The sequence below is a fragment of the Opisthocomus hoazin genome, chromosome 2 (genome assembly GCF_030867145.1).
Source record: "Opisthocomus hoazin isolate bOpiHoa1 chromosome 2, bOpiHoa1.hap1, whole genome shotgun sequence".
In the NCBI taxonomy this organism is placed as follows: domain Eukaryota; kingdom Metazoa; phylum Chordata; class Aves; order Opisthocomiformes; family Opisthocomidae; genus Opisthocomus; species Opisthocomus hoazin.
In genome coordinates, this window is record NC_134415.1 from 17,971,899 (window position 1) to 17,994,790 (window position 22,892).

General features: G+C 46.8%; 1 protein-coding gene across 4 annotated transcripts in view; it reads right to left on the reverse strand.

Annotated features, from left to right (window-relative positions):
* Positions 1 to 22,892, reverse strand: part of MDGA1 (MAM domain containing glycosylphosphatidylinositol anchor 1) — a 145,971-nt gene that overhangs the window by 121,944 nt on the left and 1,135 nt on the right. The window lies entirely within an intron of this gene.

Sequence of the window (22,892 nt, forward strand, 5' to 3'; positions counted from 1 at the left end):
TCTGGCTGGAGACACACATGCTGCTTCCCTTCCTTCAACATCTTCCTGCCTAATGCTGCTGGCTGCCAAGCCCAAATGAGGCAGGAAAATAAGGGGATTTGTTCTGATGAAGGGTAGGAAAAAAGGAATAACCTGCTCCAACTATTTGGAGATAATTAAGGTTACTCTCGGAGAGAAAACTTCAGCGTCAGACCTGCCTGGGGGAAAGCAAGTGTCTGTTCACTCGAGCCATGGTATTTTGTTCACAGACCAAAGAGCAGTCAAAACTCAGTTCTATCTAAGACAGGAATGGATGTGAAATCTAGGACAGGAAAGAACCAAGTTTCATCCTGACAGCATTCAAATGGTCTCGGTTTTCCTTGGACTGCATTTCTCAAACTACTTCTTCCCTCCACACCCCCAGTCCCTTCCATAACTGAATCATCCCTCTTCTGCAGATGCAAGGCTGGTGAAGAAGCAGAAAGCATCTGAGCCAGAAGCCTGAAAGATTGAGCTCCTTGCAATTCACAGGGGCCAGAGAGACAGCTTTGAATCCACTGCAGCTACCTGGGCTAGAGCACACCTGCCTGGCAAAGCTGCTCCCCTTGCTCCTCTCTGCTTCTCCCACAAACTCGCCCTCAACTCATGGGAAGAGGAAGGAAGAGTTCCCATCACCACCCTTCCCGTCCTGGTGGGAAACCAGTGTTTCAGCCACAGTCCACCACACAGATGACCACAATACAGATCATCCCCGCACTGACTCCAGTTTACCACCACTTTTGATGGGAATCTGTGGTCCAAGGCCCAAAACGTAAACCACTGCTCATGCCAAGGAGAGTTGCCACTGTCAGCAGCAAAGGCCAGCAGTGGGAGCTGATCCCTCTGGTGTCATGTCATCAGCCTCAGATGAGCAGACGACGCAGCCCCTGGAGCCCACCCATGCAGAGAGGCTCTTGCCGCATGAGATTCAGAGCTGGAAGAGACTTTTTTGTTGAGCAGTGCCCTGCTCTCCTGACTCACACCAAGCCCCCAGCAACGTGGGCAGGCAAGCACATAAATAGGCAGATGCGAGCGCAGCCTGCAAGGAAAGCTTCCTCTAGCATTTCAGAGGAACTAACCCTGCCAGTCGTGTTACCTCATGAAATAAAACACACCATACAAGGCATTAAAAGGAGCACAAGAATACATGTCTACGGAAACGGTGGAGGGAAGCAGGTGCTGTTTTCCATAGTGCTGAACCAGATAGAACCTGCTACACTTTCTAGGAGAAACATGATGAAGCAGTCTTGCACAACAGCAGGGATACAAGAGGCTGTTATTCTGGTGACCTGTCACAGACTCTGCTGTGCATCCCAGGGACACAACAGGTTTCTATAGATATCTCAGGTACTTTCCCAGTAGCCATTTCCAAGCCATACTCCACAATATATGCTACCAAACTTTAAACATTAATTGGAGGAAACAGCTTGCCTCAGTCCTTCTGATAACTTGTCAATACTATGCATCCCTCCTTATCTCCCCTTCCTTCAGCAGGGCAGAGACACTCACAGCATTTTATCCCTACAACCAAGGCAAAGCAGCCCCTGCAGCCTTCCCCAGTGTGGCTGCTGCTTGGTGCTGTGCACAGCATCCCCCATGGCAGCAAGCACACAACTCGATACCAGCTAGGCTCCATCTCCCCAGCACAGTAGCTTGCTTGCTTTGCTGCAGGAACCAACACTGCAGAGGACAGGCAAAACATTAAAGGCAACAGAGACAGTTCAGTTCCCTCCTATGGCCTGTGCCACAGCCCAGGAGGAGGGAGACAGTGGAACGAAAGGGCAGCATATCCAAAGCAACACCAGGGACCCGCAGCTCGACAACTCTGTTTAATGATTCATTCTTCTTTCTGCTAAAGCCCTGGGAAATGGTCATGCTTAGGACAGGGACTGGACCAATTAGCTGGCCTGAAAGGCTTCAAATCCTACACCTGATGGAAGCCAATCACTGGTGCATGTCAAGCCAGTGGCACCTTGGATTTTGGTTGTCCCCTCTAGCCCACATTGCTCAGAAAGCCTGGCTCTGCCTGTTGTCCAGAAAGCCATGCCACAAGCTGGAGAAACAGAGCTCCCCTTCCCATGGGAACGTGGCCAGCAGCCCTCCAGCAGCAGCCAGTACCATTGCCTGCTGGGCAGAGGAGCCCGCCCTCCGCCAGCCCTCCCTCCAGCACCCTAACAAGCCCTCTGCTGACTATAAAGGCAGCAACAACACACTCTATAGCCCCAATACTGCTAAATACTCTCCTAAATATTACAAAATGCTGCTGTCATTGTCCTCATGCAACCTCCCCTCATGCCATTGACTGCAGGGACCTCTGCTTGACTGCTTTAAAAATATCATAAACTTTCCCACTCTTTCTCAAAACTGGAGTTAGTGCTCTCTCCGGGACCGAGGCAGGTTCCCTGAAAGTTATGGGAAATAGTAAAAAATGGTCAAGTCAAAAACAAACTCGTGGTTCAAAAACTGTACAGATTTAAGACGCTTATTTATTTCTGCATTCCTACCCCACCCCACCTCCCATAAATGTTTCTGTGACCATCACTAAATTCAAGAAAGTATAACAAGGCTGAGGAGAATTCCAGCCAATTTTAAAAGATACAAACAGCATAAGGAGAATAAACCCATACTGTTACTGCCCCCTACTCTTATCCTTTTGCTTTTATACAAAGGAAGGTTTTCCTCTCTTCCTTTCTTTACTAAAAGGATTTTTCCACCATAGTATCTCATATTCGGGTGAATAATCAAAAACTGGCAGTATGGTGTCACTAGTAAAGTGGAAGCCCAGTATAGATTTAGGGATCAGGAGCTTGGTCAGACGAAGTTTAGAGAGCTTCCCCAGTTCTTACATATCTCAAGATGACGTATCTCAAGACACAATATTGACTTTTCTGGTCTTCTCAAAGGCAGAGTTCCTGCTCCTATGCATAAACAAGGTCTTTCCAAATCACCTCCCTGTTTCTCCAACCATGACTTTACAACTGCCTCATTACCAAGATAGATGGGCTAAACGCCAAACCTGGAGGTCTCACGGCTCGCACAAAGACCAGCAGGAAGCAGCTGGCATCAGACCTGCTAGTGATCCAACAAACACTGGAAACCATGAGCCTTGCTAACCTTGTCAGGTTTTTCACTATTATTGAGATTTCTTGCAGCTCTTGACTGCTGTAGGAACTGTATTTAAGGGGTGCTGAGATCATTTCTTCATCTGGATTACTTCTGAAGCATTACTGTAACAAGCAGCCAGCTGGGAGGAGTGAGAAAGGGAGCTCCACGTCACTATAGCAGCCTCTGCGCCGCTTTGGGTGGAAGCTTATTGTGATCAGGCAGCTTCTCGCAGACCCCAAGAAAGCATGGGGATCCAGCAACTCCTGTAGCAGGCTCTTAATTCAAGAAGCAGCACCCACACAGGCGCTTTCCAGCAGGAACAATTGGGGTCAAACCAGTTGTAAGTCCAGCTGGTCCATGCTGAAGCCCACCAGTGGAGCCAGCCAGCCATTCTCAAAAGGAAACCTGTTCCCCAGCCAGTGCTGGCAGCACATGGAAGGAAAGTGTAGGCAGGAGGCAGAGACCGCCTTTGCCCTCTCTCCCCATCTCTTTAAAAGGCTGCAGGGAGGGCACCTATCTCCTCCCTGTGGCATTTTGGCGTGGCAGGGCTGTGCCTCCTCCCTGCCAAAGGGGTGCAAACGGCTGCCCCGCTCCCCCCGGCATGCAGGCCTGCTGCGATGCCCAGATAACCCAAAGAGACAGATGGAGGGTACCCAGCTCAGAGTTTAATCAGGCAATTTTTTTAGCCAGCTACCTGGCTCAAGCTTGAGTCCCACTTGAGAAGCACCACCCTGCAAACCCCCACGATGGGGGTCCCCTCTGTACACTGTGCAAATTGGAATACAAATCAGAGGAAAAATCTTTCCTCTGTTTGAACAAATTGCTATAGATTCACCCCCGCCTCAGGTCAGAGCCCCCGATGGGAAATATTTTCACTGGCTGACTGCTAATAGACTCTGGAGCAGCCACTGGATCAATACCTGAATAAGAAAATTAGCCAAAGTACACAATCTGATTTTGTCTTGTTTTGAATTACAGCAGGTTTGTGTTTATTTCACTCCCTTTTCCCTCCTTCCCTCTCTACCACACTTCCCCCGCCCTTGCTCCCTGGTTACCTATCAAATCTAGTCAGATTTGTGGGAATATAATAAAGTACGTGCAGGAAGATGTAACGGCTTTTGAAAAATGTTTACAAGCATTAATATTTCCTAGTGAAACGGCAGCACTGCCACTCCCTCAGAGGAGACGGCTCGAGAGCACTGGTGAGATTTTCACATACACTCCCCTCAAAAAAAAAGCCAAGTGCAAACAATACAAAAAAATCCGCAAAGCAGGAGTGGGCGACAGGCTGCAGACTCCCTCTCAGAAAACTCAGGAGGTCAGCAGCAAGGTTTCAACATTGGGAATTAAAAAAAATACAATAATAAAATAAAAAAGCAGCTCAGGCCTTTCAGTCAATACTGGTAGGAATGGAGACATGTAACTACACCTGGCCTAGATTTCAGATGCAGAGGGCAAGACAGACGCTAGACGTCATCCCCGTTGTTTGCAAGACTTCACTAGCAAGGGAACAAGCAAAGTTGATGCCTTTCACAGGGATTCAGTGCGGTGTTTCTGGCAGCTGAACACATGGACCTTCCCAACTTTCCAACCCCTTCTTGCTAGTTTAAAGCCTATTTCATTTTAATCTGGAAATGACCCTGCAAGAGAAGGAGAGAGAAAAAGAACACAGATACTAGGCACATTAAAGAAAAAAGCTACCAAACCAACTGTTCAGATAGGGCACGTTGCCCAGATAAAATTCAGTGGGAGTAAAATAATTCCTTCTAACTTCCTACCCCAGCATCCCACTCCCCATGCCACCTACAATTGTGTCAAATGAAGAGAGAAAGCACGACTCAATCTTCAGCTTCCTGCTCCGGCACATCACGCTGTGAAGCAAAGACACCAACTGGGTGCCTATGGAGAACTCGAAGTGTAAAGAAGCCCCAGAGCATTCAACGTGAGATGAGGTCCCCCTGTCACATTAGCACACCGCAAGTGGCCTCGAACCAAACAGGCTGAGCGGGACCTGACATCCCCTTCACAAAGCTTCCCTGAGAAACTGCACGTCTTTCTTCCCACCCTGTCATTTACTGCTATGCGCTGGGGACAGGACCCTCTTCTCTTGACATGGCACACAGCGCAGGGCTGTGTATCCCCAAGACAGACCCTGAAAAACGCACTTTTTTGTGTAATAAATGTATATATACTATGTATGCACATACTTACGTGCACTTGTGTGTACATATATGTATATGCACATACACAGATATTTTAATCCCTGTGGTATGTGGTCTATGACCTTTTTCCACCATCTCTAACCCTGTGTTTGTTTAATCTTTACGTCACGCTCGCAGAAGAATACTAAGTGTGATTATTACCAGAGATTATGCTGCACATAACGGAAAGTTTACAAATGTCTACCAGTGCATCTTCAGTTTCCCTGCTTGTATGCGGCAGACTATGCCAGGAGTGTGCTAATTACAGCATATTAATCAAAGAACTTTGAAGAGGATAGGCCATAAAGAAATCCTTTCCAGAAACACTGTGTAGCAAGGACCATATCAGAAGAAACCAGAAAAGGCATCTTCTGCAGAAAGCAGCACTTACATACTGGGCCAAGTCCAATAGGGCACCACCAAAATGCCCCACCTGCCTGACCATATGGTGCATGAAGAAAATCTGAGAAAAGTTTGGGTGGGTTTCTTTCTTTATTGATTTTGTTTTTCTGGGTTTTTTCCCCTAAGCCTTAAAAAAAACAAACAAACACAAGGCAGACCTTATTGCTATTACCTAACTGGGTTATGGAGGGAGGGAAGATGAACACAGAGTCAGACTCTCCTCAGAGGTGCATGATGAAAGGAAGAAGGTCAAAAGCCACAGAATGCAACACAGGACGTTCCCATTGGCCATAAAGACAAAAATCATTTCACCATGAAGGTGGCCAAACACCAGTAGAGGGGGCCCGAGAGCTTATGGACCCTCCATCCTTGGAGATGCTCAAAATTCCACTAGATGAGGTCCTTAACACCCTGCCTAACTTCAAAGTTTGCTCTAAAACGTCAAACTAGCACTGCTTTGAGTAGAGGGCTGGACCAGGTGACTACCTGAGGTCCCTTCCAGCCTCAATTATTCCATGAAGTAACCAAGGCAAGAAAGTGCTAGATTGGCACCACCTAGATGAGAGGGTTTGCTCTGTGCCCTTGCCCTCTCCAGTGGGGAGAAGTGGCCATACCACCTTAAAAATACACACACACACACCCCTGGACTTAAGCTAACAGATTCCAACTTGGAGATGTAGAAGCAAGTTCAAACACCAAAACCACCACAGAGGACTGTCATGGACATTAGACTTACTAACCATGTATGTGTCTTTTGCTTATTGGTTTTTGGGTTTTTTTGTTCGGTTGCTTTTAAAGATTTGTTCCATTATTGCAGATGTTGACAGAAATTAACAAGGGTTTTTATAGTTTAGGGCCTCTAAACCAGGCTGCAGTCCGGGCAGTAGGAATTTCTGTCAGTCTTTTCACTGAGATCCAGACTGAATCCTCCATTACAATTAATTTGGTACAGGTTTAAATCTCTGGGCCTTACCATCTCCAGAAAAATGGTGAAAGGAACGGAAAGATGCCACAGATTAGGTGCAAGCTCAGTCCAAAGCAAACAGAGCTATAGGGTTTCTTATTCCTTTAAAAACAAACATGGATCTCCCTCTCCCCTCCGTATACAGTGTTGATTTTCACCATTATGAAGTTACTGTACTGTTTCCCCCCTTGAGGACCATAAAATCAAGAAAGAGCTTCTGGGAAGGTAGCCACAGAGCTCCCAAAACAATGCAAAATGTCACAGCTTTCCCCAGGCAGGGATTCCAGGGGAATCTAGCAGATTGTCAGAGACACAAAAGTACTTTTCCCCAAATGGATGAACGGTGCCATTGCTGCAACACCTACAACCACACTGCTCACCTAAGACACCTCACTGCTGCTGTCTGTGGGCATGCATGAGCCTGGGGAGAGCCACCAAATACTGGAGAGGATGAATAGAGCAGCTATGAAAGGGGAGGAGTCACACTCCTGAGAGACTGAAAGAAAGAAAGGTCACTCTGCAGTTAAAGCAGATGAGGGCTTCATGCCATTCTTTCCTTCAGTAAAAGGGACTGCACTTCTCTCTGTTCAACCTAACCATCCCCAGATGCTGCACAAGTACTGCAGTTTTTACACTTATTGCTCGTGAGTTATCCAAGAAACGACAAAACACTGATCCAGCAGCGATGCACATTATGAGCGCACGAGCATCATGAAGAAACAGCTTCCTCTCTCCACTCTGGGAATTTTAGTGTCCGGAGATTGTTCTGTCCTGGAACACAGAGAAGCTGAGTCCTGGCTTCATTTCAGCGTCAGCCCTGGGCTGCCAGGCACCCCGGCCCTGCTGACCCCCGCCAGAAAGGGCAGTGCTCCCAGAGACACACCGGCTCCAGAGGCACCGACAGACCTAGGGCCAGCACTTCCACCCGGAGGGTAATGAGAAGATGGACAAAGTAGTCTGGGAATGCATCTGCCCAAGAAAGAGGCAACAAATAAAAAAATACAGGCAAAGACAGCAGTAATGTCTGTGTTAGGAATATCACAGACTGAAATCATGTATGTAAATCTACACACTTAGTTGGCCAAAGAAGAGGGCAAGGCTGGCAAGATGTCTCTGGGAAGGAAAGCAGAGTGAGGGAGCACTGGGAATCTGAAAAGCCACTTGACAGGAAAAATAAAACAGCTGAAAGTAAGTTCACTCTCGAACTCTTGCTCTAAAATGGAAGCAGTGATGACAGTTCACACCAGCAGAATAAATGCAAGAGCAGAGATCATTAGCACAGCTACTGAAGCAGCCCTGGGAGACTGCAGCCCTGCCTCCGTTCACTTCTGATCTCACACGCAGTTCCCAAGACATCCAGGAGCTGGCCCTCAAACCCAAACTCCCAGCTCCCTGATGACCACCAGGCTAGGTTCTCACCCCAGTGGGATGACACATTTAATGTCAAATGTGTATGAATAACTGCAAAAATATTAACAGGAAGGAAATGAGAGAGACAAACACAGTGGAAAAGTCCATCTGCTCTGGAGCAGTTAGCAGGGTGATCAAAACGCATTATGCCTGGGTCCTTCTCAGATATTTCTCCCTGAGTAACAAATAGAATCTGGCTACATTTGACAGAAGGAGCCTAGATTCACACAACTTCGGAGGCCTGTATGCACGCACACAGCTTTCATGGCATACAAAGGATTTGGAAAATACAGGCCAAAGCAGCAGACGCAGGATGAAAACCTACAGCACTGCTCAGACCCTTAAGCCTCCCACACAGAGAGCCAGCGCTGGAGTGTGAAAGCCACCACAAGCCAGCCGTAAACCCAGGAGGTGAAGAAGGACAGAGCAGTCACGCAAGGGGCTACTTGAGAGAACATTCCTTGGTTGCAAGGGCAGCTCCCCTCCTCTCACTCAGCTGCCATGTGCTACCAGTCTGTATCCAACTCCTTAAAAGTCAATCATTCAGATTTAAATCAGGAGAGTCAAGCTGCAAATATCAGCCCTCCCCAATGGAGACACTACAAGCACAGCTGGTCAAGCCACACACACGCACATCACGAGGAAGACCGACACACCAGTAAGGCAGATGGACCAGGTCAAGCACTCCGCTGTGCCAAGCTCTCCAGTCACCATTCCTTCAGCAGGTGCTGAAGTTACTCTGTGCTTCTCCAGAAGTGTTCAAAAGCTTTGTGGAAGAGGGTCAGGAAAATACCCCTCACCAGCACCATGCCTGCTAGTTAATCTTATTCCTACAAAAAAGATCAAACCAAGCCTCCAACTGCTGTTTGCCTTCAGTGCTGTAACTCAGTGTAAAGGTATCGCTGGCAGCATTTCAACACCGCTTGGTTTTCCCTTGCTGCTGCTTCAGCGGTAGAAATTGCCATTGTATTTGTATATTTGCATGCGGGGAGGCAGGGGGAAAGGGCTTTCTTCAGTTGCAGACCGCTTGCAGGATTTTGTTTGCATACTCATTTTATGGTCAAAAGCATACAGTTGGGCTTTCTTTGCAAAGCCCTCTCTCGCAGAGCCAGTATGTGTATTTAAACTAAGTGACAATGTATCCCTTTAATACAGCTTTTATTGTTCAAACAAATATTATTTTAAGCAAAGTGAATTTGGGAACCAAGGGAAGAGAGAAGGCAGAGGGGAAGATGGTGGGGACAATGGAACAAAGACTCCCCACCACCAGGCCCTTATCTCGAAAGCTGAATGAGATCCTGAATGCTAGCTCTATTTATGTCTCTTCCTTCCAGCCATACTTTTTAAGGCCACAAGAAAAGTTAGGGAACAAATGTAGGTGACAGAGGCAAGGAGAAAAGATTTCAACCAGTGTAATGCAATTAAGCAACAAAAAGGAAAAAGAAAGGAAAAATTCCTCTTATCCCAACACAACAGCCCTGCAGGAAAGCAAAGGAAAAAGAAACAACTCTTGCCAGCTACCTCCAATTCACTTGGACACAAGAGTGACAGACCTACAGTCTCTAGGAAAGAATACACAAATAATACCACATACCAGAGAAAACAGTCAAAAACTTCTGGGGTAGGAAAAATTATTTTTCTCCCCGTTACTCCACACTGACCGACAAGAGCATGACTTGCTCAGAGTTGAGCTACAGTTCAAGTATAATAAGAATTATCCCATGTGGAAAAATCACAAGCACAATCCAAGTCCTCCAGAGTAGTGGGTTTTGAAACCAAAGTGCACAGACGCTTTTGAAGCCCAGAGAAAAGAGGAATCCCCCTGCAGAAACCACCGTCTCAGAGAATAGATCCAGAAAGCACTGACTACAGAGCTTGGTCCCTCTGGCAGCATGTTACCTAGCTAGCCCGAGTCCCGAGGCACTGCAGTCTGGTTGCACAAAGCAAGCACCCTATTGCTTTATGAAGCAGGTTCACACTTGAGGATTTTCTGTGCTTTGATGACAGACCTGCCGTTGGGTTCTCCAACAGCACTCGCTGAAGGCAGCTCAGGGGCTGCCTGAGAGAGTGGCAGCAGCTCAGTGACCCCAGCAACCAGCCATCAATGAAAAGATGCTCGCCAATGCATGGATGTGGGAACTGCCACAAAACAAAAAAAGTCTCGAGTCAAAATCTAATGGTGATTGAGGGAAAAACAAACAAACAACAGATATCTGTGAAAACCTGTACACTACTAAGACAGGACACCACACAAAAAAGGAGGTCGCCTGTCTATGCCCTCCCTCCACATCCAGATGGAAACACCTCCCTGAAACCATCAGCTTCATCTTCAAAACACCTGTCTGAGGAAGACAACTGGCACCACCTTCCATTGGCACAAGCAAAAGACCAGGAGAAACTAACAGACCCAGCCTTTTTTTTTTTGTGGTTTATTTTAAGGCGCCACCTTTTTTTTTTTTTTAAACATATGTGGCTTACACTGAAGTCTTTAAAAAAAAAAAAAAAAAAGAAGTCATAAAGAAAGACTGACAGTGACAGGATCCAAGCAATTACATGCAGCATTTCAGGCCAGCATTTTTACCAGAGCAACAGCTCATCTGGGTTTAACCACCTTGCCTTAGAATTAAAATGGTATCTACATGCGTAGCACAGCCGAGCCAAAAATTGTAGCCAGGAAAGCGAATCCACTAAGATTTCCCCCCACCCTGCTTCTAACTTCTGTTTTCGCAGAGGATCCAAAGAAACACAACCATTCTTCCCAGCCAGAGAGTAGCAGAAGCTGGAGTCGGAGTCTGGCCAGCAGCTTTTGCTGGTGGATCACGGGCACAACGGCTGCCTGCTCACGCCCCCGTAGCAGCATAGCTTCCTTCTGGGCTAACAAGTAAAAAGCCGTCTGTGTCAGCAAGTTGAGCAGGTGTGACAAAGCACACGCAAGAAATAAGACCTTATATCAACAAAAATCCAATAAACCAAATATGCCTCGGAAACTAATTACAATGACTTTAACTGGATACGACAAACAGGGAGGAATAAAACACAGGAAAAATCAGAAGAGTTAGTTCAGCAAATGAGCCACTTAATTACAAGCTATCACCCATCCTACACCACCCTGGGGTATGAGCTCCAGCCTTGGTGTTATCCACAGCTGTTTCCCCACAGACAATGGCAATGCTCACAGAGCATCCAGGACCTTAAAATAAGTGTATAGGAGTTTACCCACAAAAGCTACATTAAATCCTCCTGTTTCTTGCAATGGGGGTGCTAAGACTAGCCCCCTCCTACACGACCTTGGAATCACAGCTGTGGGCCTCTGGGAGACGTGCAATCCTGTCCGGGCAAGGCTTCCGCCCCACGGGGACAGCGGTTCTCACTTGCTCTTCCAATCCCTCATTTTCAACAGCAACAATGTCATGTGTATTATCATGAGGCCAATGAAAGAGAGAAACATTCTCCCTCCTAGAATTTACACACCATCAACAGCATCAATTTCTTCCCTTTTTTTTTTTAAATCTAGCAATAGCTATACACATTTCTTTCTCATTTCCCTGTCTACCTCACCAAGCATATCACAGATCCTAGTACTTTTTAGCACCTTCCCCTGCTTCCTCCTTCTGCAAAGCTTTTATTTAGGCCTAAGAAGCAAAAAGCTCATACGGTAGTTTCCTTCTCCCACCCTCCTAACTTACTACTTCCTCTAGACTTGCTTTGAGACAATCAAATGCAATTCTTAAATTAAAATCCGTTTATTAAGAATTAGCTCTGCTGGAGCTTTCCTGCACGCTGCTCTATGCAAGGGAAGTTTGCCATGCTGTGATGCCGGGCTTGCTCCTCATTTTTCTTTACTGCTCTTTTAAGTGTCTGTACAAAATGCCCTGCTGACCCATCTGAAGGGGAGTGATAAGCAGCTGATCTACTGTGTTTTACCAAATGTCTCTTATCTAAAACCAACTCCTTAAGCAAGCCATATGCTGCAAACATACTTTGAAATGTCTCCATAATAATCTGAGAAGCAGAACTATTTGTCAAATAGCACACACGCTACTGCTGGCCACTTGGAATAACCATCAGCCACAAGTAGGTACATATGCTCATTGTGATCTGCAAAAGTCAGCATGGCATCTTTGCCAGCGCTTAGCAGATGTCAGAGTGGTTTCTAGTTTCAATAACTACCATTCACTTTGGCTGATTTCTCCTTTTACATGGAGCTTCAAGCCTGATTATCAACCACGAATATGTAACATACTGCTCCTTTCAATTTGTTGTGGTGATATTCATGCCTTTCATCCAACATCCCAACATGAAAGATTTATGGTATTAATCATGCACATCATAGTAAAAAGTCATTCTCTACTGTCAATTGCATTTTTCTGCTGGAATAAGGATGAAAGTCTTGAGCTGCTTATCATTTGACCAGCCAGAAAACAAACTATTATTGTGCTATTTTAACCAAAGCTGGAGCTTAGTTTCTGTGGGTAACATCTTCAGATGCAGCTACATCGTTCAGGAGCTTGACTATCCCATTTTGAAAAGCAATTTAGAAATGTAATCACAGCTAAATGCAGGGCTTGTCTATGGCAGGAGTTATTCAGGAACAGCCTTTCAAAATTCTAGATGAATTCTAGACCTGTTGTCTAGAGGCTCTCTCACAACAGTCAGCTGCATTAAACTGGCTTGCATTCCCGTATCTCAAGCTATGCTTGCTTGAAAGGTACCACAGAGCAAGAACAACCCTGGCATTTGTCTTGCTCGAGTTAGCAGCTACTGGATTGCGGTAGCTCAGCTGCTACAGCCCTTGAGCTCCAACCTGCACCCCACAATAAGCCGGTTAGTTGGGTTTGTAGGATCACCATGCGGTTGCACAGCCAGGATTTGAGTATATTTGTTTGTCTGACAATACAAAAGCAAGCATAAGCCTGGTGTAAGTGCCCCATGACTTATTTATCACGGACTTGAGCGCAATATGTTGCTGCCAGGTGACCCTAGGTGCAGGGGGCTCAGCACACGCTGCAAAGCCTACTCAGGACGTTGCATAAATGGTTGAATCACAAGCCAGGCTGAGTTCTGCGCTGTTAGAGCTGCACTGTGATCAGTAGCTGGAACAGCCAGTTTAAAGCTAGCTCAGGAGTGCACCCACAAGTTACAGTCCTACTTTTGTGTAGGCATCGTGTATATGCACTTAAGTCGATTTGTTCGCAAAAACTTTCCCCTAATCCCACTGTCCCATAGCATCGAAAAGCTTCTGTATTCTTGCCAAGTTTCCAAGTACTCCTCATTCACAGAGTTACAGGGAATAGCAAGGTGCCATCTCTCACTAAACCTTAAAATGGGGATCTTCCCAACCTGCAGCTAACACCACTGCCCACTTCTGTGTCCCAATTTCCAGAGCTAAGAAGGTCATCTTCTTCAGCAATTGTTTGACGACTGATCAAGATAATCCCCTTCTCAAACACATACATGTGAATTTTAATTGCTCTAAGTATGAAAGAAAAATCTCTCTTTCAAAAGAAAAAACAAACCTCAAAATCACTGACATTAATTCCTTTCGGCCTTCGTTAACATTTGGGAAACAAACACTAGAGACTACTTCTTCCAATCTTCGCAATTGTAGGAAAAACAGGAATACAGCTTAGCACATACTTAACAAAACATGTTGGAATATTCAGACTTTCCTTTCGCTTCTTTGAAAGCTGTGCTCTGCTCTGGCATACAGCCTTATTTTAGAGCCACAGTTCCACCCTCATTATCATAACTTCTCCTCAGTCCCAGACACTGTCCCTTGTCATGCACCTACATTACGGTCCCCTGCTTTTTTCCACCCATCCCAAATCTCTGCTCCTTCATGGCAATCTCAGACTTCTTGTCCTTCTCTCCGGTACCATCAATAGTCATTTATTCTCCTCTACTCATGACAACAGCTTTTCATAGTAAGCAATACTGGTCCTTTGATCAAGTGCAAAATAATTTGAATTGTTGCAGAATGAGTCAACAGATTCCAGAACCAAGCCTGTCCTGTTCTGTCCTCACAGCAATTTTTCCAGGCTGCCCACAGATTCACACAGAAAAGCCATGTATGTACCCAGGATTGAAAGATTTCCATTTCTCCCCCAGTGTTGTACAGTAAGGCTCAACTTCTGGAAGACCTCCAAAAGGTGTCCTAAAATAAATTCTAACCCGTGAACAAAGATGAGATAAATAAGTACTGAAAAACAAACAAGCTTTTGTTTTCTTACCAAAAAAATCTTAATTCTGAGGTAGCTGGATCAGAGCCTGTTTTCAATGGTTTATTCCTTCTTATTGAGGATGTATTTACCTTGGATCTACGAGCCACACGGATTGCACTTAATACCAGCTGCATTTTACCAGAGAGAAAAGGATGGTTAAAACTTTGCTGATGTTCGATTCTCCAGTCTGCCATGGGCAAATCACTTCATCTCATTTCCCCACATGCAGAGTGGAATCACTGTAGGCAATGGGGGCATTGTAAAGGTGGAAGTTCATAAATATTACAGTGATGGGAAACACATAAACCCACCCACAAGAAATCCTACCTGCGCACTCAGAGGGATTTTTGGGGTCAAACAACTGCAGTGGAAATGTCCAAGACCGGTTAAATTTTCTCAACCCCCCAGCTGGATTCACTTGACTAGCAGGGGAGTTCAGTCTCACACTCCCAGCCAGCTCTTGCTGCTCAGGTTACTTTTATGAGCCTCAATTTCTCATATTTCTGCTATTTCGAGGAATGCTCCGAGTCAGAACAATCCTTTTATTAAACTTCGAGAGAGACAGTAGTTTTTCATTCTAATTCTACAAATGCCTTCTTCTGCTGTGCAAGGCACGGAGCAAGCACCAGAAGGTGAAACAGCATTTGTAAGCAAAAGCCATTTTGCCACGTTCCTCAAACATCTGCCTGAATCACATCTTTGTTTTTCCTTTTTATTTCATCACAAAGGCACATAAGAGATGCACAAGATTCCCATCCACATTTATCTTAAAACAATTTACGCCAATTAGTGAAGGACCATTTCCTTCTGAAACAGGAGTAGCAACAGCAAGCAGCTACTCTTGTATTAAATGTCCACCTGCAGACATCCTAAAGCCTTTCTCACAGCTTGACTTTAGCTTTCAATGTTATGCCAGTAGATCTTTAGGCAACATTTGCTAATTTTTCTTCAGAAACTGCTGTTCTTACTGCAACTTTGTCAACTGCTATCCTCACCCTGCCATTACTTCCTTTTACATGAACCCAGCAGAAGTATCTGCGCACCGTTTGTCCTACACTACAGCTCGCAGCGCAGAGAAACCACAAGCCAGGACATCACAATAAAGTAGATCTTTAGTTACATCAGTGATACCTCCCTTATGAAAGCTAAAGCAAAAGGATAGCAGCCCACATCCCCAAGCGACTTGCAGCACAAGTGAAAGGAACAACAGGAAAGCGAGAGACTGGCCAGATTGATAAAAGGTGCTTGAGAACCTTGCTTACCACCTTTCTGCACCCTCTCCCTGCAGGTCTGCAGCCCAGCACAGAGCAGTGCTGGTGACTCTGAATCACCAGGCCACTCCAGCACCATGGCTGTCCCCAGAGGGCTATCCTGCCATCGTTCCAACCACTGAAATGTACAACCACATCCACGCTGCTGATCATTACTAACACAAGACTAAGAACCCAGAGCGCTTTACAGAAGCACACAGAGGGAACATCCTTCTCAGAGGATTTTAAACACTACTAGACCATCAAGCTCTCTGTAGATTTTGGGAATACAGTCATACAAGCATATGCGGGAGTAATCATATCGCCTAGTCTAGAACAACAAGTAGAAAATTTAAAGAAGTAATAATTTACATTCAGCTGTCTCTCTCTAGTTCCCTGGTTAACTTCAGGCATCTCCCTTTGCCAGCTATGGACCAGAGTATTCAGGCATTAAAACTGAAGGTATTAGTAGCCAGAAGCTGATCTGGGATACAGCCTGGCCAACGTGCTGGTGCAAAGAGCTCTCTGTCGGCAGCCACAATGCTCAGAAGATAATGCTGCACTAAGCCAGGGCCCCTAAGTCATGTTTTCCCAAGAGCCAAAGCACGAGCATCAGTCAAATACCTCTGCTGTGGCACCCTCAGCTCCGCTGGCTCCCGAGCCATGGAGATACACCACAACACTAATGCCCTCACCTGAAGGCATTACAGACCCCAACAGCCAGCCACCACCTTGGTGTCATCTTCTCCTGCCAGAGCAAGGCCATGCATGAGGGTCCCTCTTCCCTCATACCTGTTCAGATTACTTTAACCCTCCCTTTTTTTTTTTAACCCAAAACCCAAACAAAACCCCAAACAAACAACAGCAATAAAATTAATATCTCCAAAACACAACCACGCGGGTATGTCAGTAAAAAAGACATGGAGACTAGGGTTGAAAAGCTACTTCAGGATTTGAGAGGCCTGCACTGACTTCATCGTACGATCTTTTACAGGAAACATAGAAGATGCTCCTGAAAGAATAGCACTGTCCCACTCCGCAGGAGTATTAACGGGGGCGGGGAGGGATTATAAAATGCTCGGGTACAATGTGACAGAGCTTCAGACCCTAAAACAAACCAGAGAGAGATGCAAAGCAGCACGCCAGCAGCCAGCACTGAAGGAATCCGGGACGAGTCCCCGGTAAGACGGGCGGGGGGGGATTCCCCAAGCCCGCCAAGGTGGGAGCGGAGAGGACGAGCAGCCCCCGGGCGTGACCCGGCGCTCAGCCCGCCCGTCGCTCCCGGGACGCACCGCAAGCGCGGCCCACGCGTGTCCGGCGCGGGAGACGGGCCCTCGCCAAGCGGCATCACGGCTTCCACGGGGCCTGCCCTGGGAAAGTCCCGGCCCCCCCAAACCCCAGGTCCCCGTTCCGCACCCCCCAGACCCCGGGCGATGCAACGCCTCCCTCTGCCGGGCAGCGGCGGAGCGGCACGGCCCCGCCGCCCAGATGTGCCTCCCCCCCCGCCGCCCAGATGTGCTCCCCAGCCACAGCTGGAGGGGCAGCTGGGGTGGGGAGGGGGAGGAAGCCGGAGTCCCGCTCTCCCTGGGCAGAGGTGAGGAAGCCTTGGCTCCAAGGAGCGCCCGACGCCAGGCACGAACACTCTCTGCCTCCCAGCGAGCCCTGTCCCAGCCAACCTGTTGGTACCGGCCCTGCTCTGCCTTAACTTTTGTGGAGCCAAGGTCAGCCGGTGCCCGGGATTCTCCCTTTCCTGGTTCTATAATGCAGCACTTTTGATGGTCAGCTTCATCGGTTATCACACATCCAATTTCTTCCTTTAAAAACTAAGCAAGTGCTATAAAAAACAAGCCTCTGTTATTCATTCAACCCCTTCCCCCAAATAGAGGGCAGATGAAAGCTTTTCTCTGTCCAAAGTAGGTACTTTGGATCCTAACAGAGTGGAGCTCTCACCAGCTGAACATGGGCACAGAGATGCAAAGCATGCACACCCTCCTCTCCCACCCCTACGCAGCACGTCGCTCTCTCTGGTGGATCCTGGTGTCCCTGCCAAGTCCGCATTCTGCTGTGCAGTGTCAGCGCCCTGTCCCTCCCTGTCCCTCCACAAGCCTGGGGGAACACTGGCACGTTTTCCCCTGCTGATTTTAAACCCGTGCAACACCAGCAGCTTGTGACCAGCCAAAGGTGACTGGGACACGGGCACCTGATGCATTCACCTCAACTGCTTGAGAGCAGAAACGGTCTCAAAAGTTTTCTTAATAGTTTCAGTCTACATAAGACCTGAGCTACCAGGTATAGCTTAAAGAAATCAACGGTTTTTTACCAGATGCAGGCACCTACAGCATCTCTGAGCACATTTTCCACTGTCTCTTGTCTGGGAGGCTCATCTTCCTCACAGCAAAGTACAGCCCCCTCTGAGGACACAACACAGCAACACCTCTGCACAAAAAATACCAACGTCTCACCTACCCTGATGAGTACTTCACCAGTGAACCGTCTCTCCAGAGCTACACAGGCAAACCAGTTGACTGTGAACTTGCCTTACGCTGACTAAAGAAACCTTTTGCAGGTAGGGTTCAGGCCATTTCCACAAACGGAGTACGAAACACCCTCCACTCCAAGCATTTTTCACTAGTGGAAATACGTGTCTCTATTTTTTTTGCCAGCACATTGGCTTCGATCGCAGTGCAATTTTCCCCAGCCCCCCCCAACTTTGCCCTCCTTGTAACAAGCCGTAGCTGCACAGGCAAGACTTTTAGGCACAGACTATGCTTAATGAACCAAGAGAGCTTGGTATGTGCGGAGGGAGGGATTAGCAGCCTGAAACTGCACTACTCAGGAAAGCAGAATAGCACAAACTCCAGTCAAAACACGCGCAAAACAGTAGGGCTTCTGGTTGACGAGAAGCGTCACAAGATCTCCGAGTTACAAGTATGGAAGTCACTTTATCTTGTTACTTAAAAACAAGAGCAGCCCCAGCAGCAGTGTCCCTTACTGACACTACTGAATTGCTGTCTGACTACGGAAGCTCCAAGGCCATCTTCTGCTGCATCTTCCGCTTATCAGGAGCCACTTACTATATCTCCCTTCCCTCTCTCAAACTCATCCGAAATACATATATATATTTCAAAAAAATCCAGTGCAAACCTGACACGGTGATAATTTTAAAAGCTATGCTGCTCATGTCAAATTATTCAACATCTGTCTTCATGTTCCCACAAAAATTAGCATAGGATGGTGGTTTCTGATGACACCTATAGTGAAATATTTTGACTTCTACCAGCAAGTTGCAAACAACCTGTCAAGAGGATAATGTCAGTTTTCTAGTACTGCATATTAAAGCCAACTGAGGGCTTATCTGGTGTGTGAAGCTATTGACCTGACCTAAAAACAGAGGCTCTGGTGTCACAGGAGGGTGAAGCTGACACGCTGCAGCGGGAGAACAGCAATGCACGCTGAAGCCCAGGGCTGGACAGATTTAATGCCTTGACCTCAAAGAGCTGCTAAAGAACTATGCAAACCTTGGACCGAACCAGTCCTTAGCAAGACTATTTCTATAGCCCTCTAGTTACAAAACTCATTCCTCTAACCAAAAGGCTACAACCTAAGCCACCATAGATTTAATGTCTGGACAACAAGGAGAAATGGCTAAGCACAAAGGATGTGTGCACATGCGTGTATATATATGTACGCACACACAAAAATTTATATACACATACACACATATATACAGTTTGGAGGATCACTGTGCTCATAAATTGCATTTTCCAAACAGTATCAGCCAAGAAGTGCTTCACAGGAGCCAGCTCCACTGCTACTTCAGCCAGCGATCCGCTCACCCGTCTCTGAGGGCACAGGGATAACGGCAGGATAGCTGAAGAGCTCTGTGTCTGGACTTCTGTTCCCGCTGGCAAAACAGCTCTAGGCAGACACAGGGGAGAGGGACTGATCCAGGTCACCAGGCTCAAGGTTAACATCGGAGTGTGTCTGTGCCCCCAGAAACCAGCAGCAAAGGACAGGTGCACGCACAGGTTGCAAGAGGGTGTGAGGCATCCTGCACTGAAAACTCCAGGAAAAGAGGCTTTTACTTTTCAGGTAAAAAGAGCAGGAAGCAAATCATGCCACGGGTACGTGAAATGAAAAAGGGCAGATGTTTATGGCCTAAACCCAGGATATGTTTTACCACTCCTCCACTGCAGACGCAAGAAAACATTCTTCCGCTTGATCTTTTGGCTGCTTGTAGTGGCATCTCACGGGTGATTCAGTGTGATGGGGTCTCTTTAAAGAGAGAGCTTTACTGGGTCATTTATTCCCCACCTCAGAGGCCAGAGCAGGACTACTGTGTATCACAAGTGCTTCACCCGCACCGGATTCGAGTGCCTGAAGTGGTGCAGCCCATCCAGCCCCTCAAATCACCGTGCCAGGCAGCTTTCCCTTCTGCCCAGCCTAAACCTTCCTTTAATTCCCTTTCCATCACCTTGCTGTAGCCCCTCATCACACACTGTGATGACCATTCCTGAAATGCCTTTTCTGCAGGTGAATTGTGAAAGGCAGAGAACAAGATATCCCACTCTTATTCAGCCTGAGAGGCTGCTGCAGATCAGCCGGACTGTACTAGTTGCAAGACAACTCAGAAACGTTAAGTACGTGCTGCACATGGAGTAAGCAAAGCAGCAGCCCTGTGCGCACTCTGAACCAGAGCTACGCAAGTCCCGAAGTCTGCAAGGCCGACTAGGAAGCTAGAGGCATACTATTCCCTGTGGAAACACTCCCTGTTCTCCCCTATCAGTCTAATTTACAGCTCTTAAGTGTTGGTATCTCCAAGCCTGGGAGGGCAACTCCCTTTTCTCCTTACCTCTTCCTCCCTGCCCCCAAATTCTGACATTTCCTATAGATGTATTACAGCTTGCTCCTCGTCTCAACCAGCAGCATTAGCGCACCAGGACTGAAAGCCACATGCAGTTTGGGAAATGGGGTACCACAAAAGGCTAATAAAAGTTACCTTTTGGCAGTCTGCTGAACTGCCTTCCTTATCAGGCCAGCCTTGTCCTACTGCAACAAACAAGGTTTAAAGGATGGGATCAGCTAATGAGAAGAGGGTTTCAGACACACTTCAGTCATTACAACAAATGCCAATTAATATAACAAGCCTCTTCAGGTAGCAGGCTAAAAGCACCTTGACTCCTAATTAAATTGCACCTCCATTGCAAATGCTCTTTTCCCAGAACCCCCCTTACAGACATTTTATTTATACCATTCATCTCAATAAAACTCTCCAACAAGTCCGCTCTCCTAGACAGAGGTCTTTTGTGCGCATCCATGTGGGTGTATTATTTAAAGGGTACATCACATGCATACTTTATCTCATTTAATCTGATTTAATCTCAGCAGATTTACTAAAGTAAAATATATTTATAGACGCATATAGATGCCTCTCTCCATCTCCATCGCCACAAATAAATATTCAACAGCAGAAAAACAGATCAGAAACATGATACTTGAGTTCCCATAATTTCTACAGTAAGTGCTACATGAGACCAGCATTCACAACACAGAACGCTCAAGTACAGATTAAAGCTGTGGCCAGAGACTAACGTTTAGGACAAACTGAAGTGGAGGGGGCCAGTAGGACTAGTTTCTAATCCTGCCTCATTTATCCATAACAATATCCATCCAGCTCTGCTAGAGCCATCAGTAACAGCAATCTCATACCCAGACAAACGGTGCTGGCTGCACAAGGCATGAAATCAGTGCAGGGCAGTGGGTTGAAGGCAGGACTGAGAAAGACAATATGAAAACTATTAGTCACCATAGAAGTTTGCGGTGTGCTATTTCCACGAGACACTGCCCTGGGCTGCACTCAGAGACAGCTGCGTATTAAGGCTCCTGATGGTCTCGACAGATAGTTTGAAGAGGTAGGGGAGGGGAGAGGAGGGAAGAGGCTGGATTTCTCCTTTGTGTAGTTAAGTAAGAGAATAGATAGAAGTAGTGTACCATTTTGGCTTAAAAGGATGCCTTCATTTTAGTGCATGTCTATATCTGTGCTTTCTTTTGTACACAGCTTCTCCAATCTCTCTGAGAGAAAAAGACAAGAACACCAGTAAGTTATTCTAAAGATCTAATTTAGCAACAACTCTATCAAATGCAAGTTCACTGAAGTGAATGAAAAAATACAGCAGGCAACCTTCCACGGCACATTTAAGAAAAACCAGTTTTAAGCTCTCTCCCTATTGCTAGTATCCTGAGCAGAGAGGCCGTTCTACAGCAAGTGATAGTTACTCGGCAGCAAGGACACTAAAACAAAATTTTAAAAGTTCAGCTAGAAGCAGATTACTTGTTTGAAAGGTTGAAGTAACCTGCCCAGACGGGGTTTCTGTGACACAAACTCATTCTACTCCTCATCTTTCCAGCCTTCGGGGGGTCCTATGGTTTTGCTCTGAACGTGCAGACTGGGAGAAAACACACGTACTGGGAGAAAGAAAGAAAAAAAGAAAGGAAGCTAAACACCCTCTATTTAAAATTGTTATTTTACAGAACGGACCCAAACTCAAATTAACATCCCAGCCCTCAAGGAGAAAGGAGGAATTGTTTCCATTTAAGAAATACATCATTAAAAAGTGACCTACAAAGACTTACCCGTAGTCAGTGAGACTGAACCGATCTTTGCCAGAGCTCACACAAGAGACTGGCTGCGCGCTGTTAAAAAAGGGGGAGCGGGGGGGCTGGATTCTCTCACTGGGGTCTCTCTTCCGAGCTCAGAGAGCTTGGCTCGTTAGAGGCAGAGGCATGCCTTCCAGGAGGACTTTACAGCGACGCACAACTGAGTTGTAAGCCAAGATAAAGCCAGCTTGTTGTGAGAGGCAAGTCTTGTGGGTTGCTTTTATTTATTTTTCCCCCAGTGTACTGGAAATGCAGATCTTGTAAAGCAAGAATTAAGAGAGGGCTGCGAGAGGGAAAGGGGGGCTGCGCGGCTGGCGAAAGGGAACCCTGGCTGTTCTCTCAAGCCAGGACCTGCGCTCGGCGGGGTCACGGGGTGCCATCCCCAGCCGCTGTCCCCTCTCCCCTGCCCTCGGAAGCTGGGGGGCTGCGGGAGCCAGACGTCTCGGGGGGACACCCGAGCTTGCCATCTGCCACCCTGCCTGCAAACAAGGAGGGGAAATAAGCAACCTAACTGCAAAAATAATAATAATAAAAAAAGAGAAAAAAAAAACCAAACGAGCAGCTCAAGATTAGCTCTGCCAGAGGCCACCCCCCACCCATCTCCTTGGTCTTGAGAGGAAAACCGGCAGCGAACTTCAACACGGTGCAAAAGCAGCCTCGCCCC